General features: G+C 49.5%; 1 long non-coding RNA gene across 1 annotated transcript in view; it reads left to right on the top strand.

Moving 5' to 3' along the window:
• Positions 1–934: 934 nt before the first annotated feature.
• LOC113606342 (uncharacterized) overlaps positions 935–6,000 on the top strand; it is a 28,866-nt gene continuing 23,800 nt past the window's right edge. The window contains exon 1 of the long non-coding RNA XR_003427499.1: positions 935–1,115. This is a non-coding gene — a long non-coding RNA (uncharacterized LOC113606342). The remainder of the gene's footprint in view (positions 1,116–6,000) is intronic.

Raw genomic sequence — 6,000 nt, 5'->3', positions numbered from 1 at the left:
GAGTTAGGTTTAAGCATAACTGGCCCTCTTCCCCTTCCTCCTTCTCCATCTCTCTGAGGCCTCCAGGAAGGACAGGGGTAGTCCACGGTCACAAATGGCTCAGAAAGTTGAGCTGGACCATTGTTTTTCTGTCCCCTAGTCCTGGGCATAGTTCTGTGTACTGTCTGTGTATCTTCTTTGGCCAGGTGTCCAGTCAGATCGTTCCCTATTTTTCATGGGGTTGTTTGTGTTAGCATTCTTCGTATGTTTTGAGACAAATTCTTCATCAGATGTGTGTTTGCAAATATTTTTCTCCCAGTTTGTAACTTGTCTTTTGATTTTCTGAATAAGGTCTTTCATGGAGTAGATATCTTCAATTTTATAAAGTCCACAGTATTCCTTGTTTTTCTTTGTAGATTGCCTTTTTGTGTTGTGTGTTAAAACTCCAAAGCTCATGATCTACATGACCAAACTCAAACTCACTGTCAATTGTCTTCTACGTTTGCTTCCATAATTTTGAGGTGGGGACTGTCTTTCCCCTCGGCGTGTCCTTGGCCCCTTTGTCATAAATTAACTGACCCCAGCCGTGCGTGTTGAATTGTGGGCTCTCTGTCCGGTTCCTCTGGTCCCTGCGCCTGTTTTTGTTCCAATTCCACGCTGTTTCAGCGACTGTAGCTTTTCAACAGTGTGTGAAGTCAAGTAGGGAGACGCCTCCAGCCTCTTCTCCTTTCTCAGTTGATTGTTCCCTGTTTTCCGAAAACTTTGGGGATATTTGTCTCCATTTCAGTTTGAATTTCCACGGTTTAACAGATTCAGAAGTTCCGCCAGCAGGGGGCGCTGTCTCCAGTAACCGACCACTTCCCGCACCGACCACAGGGTGGCGCTGAGCCCGCCTCTCTGACCCCCACAGCGCATGCGCGTTCCCCGCGGACTCGGCTCTGAGCGCAGCTGAGGGGAGTTGTGTGTCCTCAGGCACTGCCGGGGCTGCGGCTGGGACGCTGGGCTCAGCGTCTGTGCTGACAGGAGCTCGGTCTCCTCAGGACTCGCTGGGGTTTCGGCTTCAGGACAACGTGGGGCTGCGTCCACGCTGACGGGAGCTGGGTTTCCTGAGGACGCAGGCGACGCCGGCGGAAAAGGTGAGGAGACAGTGAGGAAAAGTGGGGAGAAGCTTCCTGGGGGCGACGGACGGCTGCGGGGGTCCGTCTTCATGCGGGCCGGAAGGGCTTGGCGTGCAAAGCTGGGTTTTTGGTCAGGCTGGTGCGCGGTGGAGCCGCGTGGGTTACGGGGTGTGCCGTCTTCCCCGCACCGTTTACCGCGGGGCTGCCTTTCCGCTCGGTGTGTCCCTGGCCCCCTTGTAACTGAGCGGCCCCCCCCCCCCCCCCACCGTGCGGGGTGGGTTCTGGGCTCTCCGTCCCGTCCCTCTGGGCTGTGCGCCTGTTATGAGCCAGTTCCGCACTGTTTTGGGGACTGTAGCTTCGTGATGAAGTGTGAAGTCAGGGCGGGAGATGCCTGCGGCCCGTTCTCCTTCCTCCGGGTCGCCTTGGCTCTTCGGGCTCCTTTGTGGCTCCACGCGCGTCTTAGGAGGATTTGCTCTGTTTCTGTGGAAAATGCCATGGCCTTTCGGGAGGGCCTGCGCTCACTGTGTGCACCGCTCTGGGTAGAAGGCATACTCTAACAATGTTAATTCTTCGTTCCATGAGAACAGGGTAATCTTTCCATTTCTTGGTGTGTCTTTTTCAATTTCTCCATCGATGTCTTAAAGTTTGCAGTGTGCAGGTCTTTCACTTCCTTGGTTAACTTTATTCCCAGGTATTTTGTTCTTTATGGTGCAATTGTAAATAGGGTTGCTTGCTTTCTTTTTCTGATGGTTCATTATTAGTGTTTAGAAATGCAACTGATTTCTGTGTATTGATTTTGCAACTTTACTGAATTCATTTATTAGTTCTAATAGTTTTTTTGTGGAATGAAGTGGAAAATTGGACTTCCAAAATCCCACTGTTTCTACCGTATCCAGGTCGTCCACAACACGGAGGACAGTGGCCCCTAATATAACCTTCCCCCAGTGCCTCTAAATGACACGTGGACTTCGGGTGAACTGGATCTGGGTAGGGCTCGGCTGCTCTATGGAAGCTTGATGTTTTCTCTGCTTTTCTGGCGTGCTATTGACATACATGATGTTTTGAAAAGTAATTTACTTTCCAGTAATTTCAAACATACAAATTTACACACATAAAACAAGTCTTGTATCTTCACTAAATATATTCCTAAATATTGACATTGACATTATTTACAGTGAAATTGTTATCATAAATGCTTTTTCAGGTTATTTATTGCTAGTGTATACATATAAGATAGATTTTTGTGAATTGACATTTTGCTCTATAACTTTGCTGCATTAGTTAGTTGACTAGGTCAAATAATTTTTTGTTCATTATAGGTAGTTTTATATATAAAATGATGTGATCTGTGTTCTGTGAAGAGACAGTTTGAATTTTTCCATTCACACATGGATGCCTCCTATTTCTTTCCTCAAGATTCTGGGTAGGACTTCCGGCATCCTATTGAGTAACAATGATGAAGACCAGCTTCCTGGCCTCGTTCCTGATTTCAGGAGTAAATCTTTGTCTTTAACATTGAGCATGATGTTTGCTGTGGCTTTTTGTACTACTCTTTTCCATATTCAACAAATTTCCTTTTATTCCTGCTTTCTTGAGTGTTTGTATCATGAAATAACACTGGTTTTTTATTGTAGTTTTTTCTGCATTAATTGATATGATCGTGTGTTTTACTTCACACTTTTATTGTGGTTTATTACATTGCTTAATTTTAATATGTTGAACAACCTGAAATTTCTGGTGTAGAGATACTTGCTTATGGCATTATCCATTTAATGTTCTTTTCGTTTCCTGTTGCTATTATTTTGTGATAGATTTTTATATTCATCTTTATAAGGTATACTGGGGTATTCTTTTTTATGATGTATTTGTATAATTTGGTTAGATTCGGCTTGGTGTAAGTGGTGTGGAGGGTTAGCGTTAGGGCTGGGGCTCTGTATGGTTTATGGTTGCCGTTAAGGTTTACGTCTTATGGTTATGTTCACAGTTATGACTTATGTATGTGTATGGTTAATGAATACATTTTATGGTTTATGGTTTTGGTTATGGTTGTGGTTTTGTTTATTCCTTAAGGTTTATGGTTTTGGTCTCAGGGTGTTAGGGTCCTGCGTTAGAGTGGGTGTTAGGACATGGGCTAGAATTAGGGTACAGGTAGGATACGGGTAGAGTATGGGTTAGGGTAAGGTACAGGTTTAGGGTACGGGTTAGGGCTAAGGTTAGCTCAGGGCTTAGGGTCAGGATCAGAGTTTAGGGTGAGGATCCGTGTCGGGGTTAGCGTCAAGGCTGAGCTCGGCCGTTGTTTTCTGCTCCTCCAGCCCTGAGCCCTGATAGAAGATGAATGAAGTGTCTGCTCTGGTCCCTCACTGTTTCAAATTGAACTCAACATCAGTCCAGTGTTCTTAGGGCCTCAGAGGTCATACAGGGTTTCCCTACACCCTCCCTCCTGGGTAGGGAGCCGGAAGGGCTTGGCGTGCAAAGCTGGGTTTGCACTTCTTGAAGTTGTCTCCCACTCACGGGCCAGATAAAATGATTAGAAAACAAGCCAGAGCTGCAGCCCCTTGTCTATCCTGACCCTCACGACCCCACACCTGTTCCTTGGACCTGGCCGGTGCAGCAAGGCCCATTTTCTGTAGCTATGAGCCCCTGAGGGGCGAGGATTGGCTGACCTGGGCAGCCTGACCCGGCCGGCCAGCCCTTCCCAGGTGTGCCTGGGTTGAGGTCAATATGAACACCGCTCCAGGCAGCAAGAGCCCCTGCAGCTGTTCCTGACGCCATATTCTCTGCCCCGTCAGCAGTCTCGGGGCTGGGCTGGTGGGAGGGAGTGAGAGGCCATGGCTTTGTGGGTGGCCCAGTGTGAGTGGGGCTCTGCTGGACTTTCTGCAGGAGTTGCCAGGCTGCCACCTGCTAAAGAAGAGGATGTGTCACCCATACCGGCCACTGGAATTTCTCCCCGGGCAGATGTGAGGAAGGAAAAAAGCAGTGGGGGCCGGGACAGGAGGGGTGCCTCAGGCAGGGAAATGGAAAGCTTCCAGAAGAGCGCCCGGGGCCAGGACCATCTCGGCTGGCCTGCAGGCACCAACTTGGCCTGCGTGCTGTGGCTGGTGTGACTCCAAGCGCTTTCCTCTAGGCTTTCCAGTCCTTGCACAAGTTTTACCTGGGAAGGGTGGGAACAGTTCAGCAGCAGCTGGCCTGGGGCTCAGCTCACGTTTACTCACAGACGCCTCAGCACCGTCCCCCAGCTTTGCAATGAGGACGCTCCTTGCGGGGGGGCTGCTGGCTGCATGGGAGACGATTCCCCACCTCTGACCAACTTCAGAATTCTTTACCACTGGAGCAGGTGTCCTGATAGGGTTTTCATCTGTGTAACTAGTGGGTTCTTAATTAGCAATGTGAACGGTGACATCAGAAGTCCTGAATTAGGGTGGAAATACTTATCCCCAACAGGTACAGGTGTAAAAACCTGGGGAGGCCATGTGCAGTCAGTACCCTTGGGGATGGGCTTCCGAATTGACCCCTCAACATTCTGGTGTCCAGCCACTGCTTTAGGACTTCTGGGGCTCAGTGCTGACTCTTAAGGGTTCTGTAATCCAGCCCCTAATCTGCTTTTAGTGAGACCCGCACTTCCGGGATCCTACAGAGCAGGGTCTGTGTGACCGTTCTGTGGCTTCTGTAACAAATGACCACAAGGTGGGTGGTTTAAAACAACAGGAATTCATCCTCCCCCAGTCCTGGAGACCAGACATCTGAGGTCAAGGTGTTGCAGGACAGAAGTCCCTCCAGAGGCTCCAGGATAGGGTTCTTCCTGCCTTTTCCAGCTTCTGGGGTCTCCAGGCGTCCCCAGGCTTGCGGCTGCATCCCTCCCGTCTCTGCCTCTGTCTTCACGTGGCTTCTCCTCTGTGTCTGAGTCTCTCCTGTTTTGTCTCTCATAAGGACTCTCTCAATTGGATTGAGGGCCACCCTAACCCAGGATGACCTCACTTCGAGATCCTTAAGTACATATAGAAAGACCCTTTTCCCAGATATGGTCCTGTTCACGTGTTCTGGGCGGGGGGGCACATCTTTTGGGGCCAGCATTCAACCCATTGCCTGTGTATAAAATAACCCTCATTTTAGGAGATTACCAAGGTCCCGTATGGACTGGCACAGACAGCAGCTATGTGGGTGGGGTCTGGGCAGAGTGAGGACCCTGGAATCACCTGGAAAGGATGAGTCCTGGCTGCATTAGGTGAACTCTTCCACCACGGGGCACGTGGAAACAGCCACTCCACTCTGTCCGTGGAAAGTGCCGAGTCCAGAAATGGTTATATTGCAAAGCTGGCTCTCCTGGGATTTCATCATCAATAGCATCATGTAACCAATAACTACAGGCTTGGAGGAGTCACTCTCTGGCACATGATGACAGCACTGTCTCTTTAGGCTCATCCAGCCTAGAATAGGAATGTTTGAAGGAGAAGAGTTTGGGAGATTGCGAAGCTTGGTTGTCAAGGAAACTGAGAAGGTTTGTCAAGGAAACTTCTCCCTTAAACTGAAGGCAGGGCTGGGAGAGCTGAACTCCTGGGATCTTTTAAAGGGGCTGCTCTGAAGCACCATCACCCGAGAGGTGGTGTCAGCATGAGCTGGGGTTTGAGAAAAGTGTGATGAGATGAAGCCTGACTTTCTGTGACAGCTGGGGAGGGGTTTGTAAAGCACCTTGGCTTTTAAGGCAAAGTTTGTTGCTGAAACAAAGTGTCTCCCAAAACTGGGCTGAAGCTCAAGATGTCTCTGTCCCCTTCTTGCGAGAGTCCAGGGCAGGTGGGTGTGGGGGCCCAGGCTCTGTCCCCCTGGTTTCTCCTTCCTGCTTCCAGGTGAGGGCTCCAACAAGCAGGGTGGGGTGACCAGGTGGGCATCATGCCCTCCGTCCTAGGAT

This window comes from Aethalodelphis obliquidens, unplaced genomic scaffold, assembly GCF_003676395.1.
Source record: "Aethalodelphis obliquidens isolate GAN/ISIS:26980383/991018 unplaced genomic scaffold, ASM367639v1 scaffold44, whole genome shotgun sequence".
NCBI classification, from domain to species: domain Eukaryota; kingdom Metazoa; phylum Chordata; class Mammalia; order Artiodactyla; family Delphinidae; genus Aethalodelphis; species Aethalodelphis obliquidens.
This window is presented reverse-complemented; position numbering and strand designations above follow the sequence as displayed.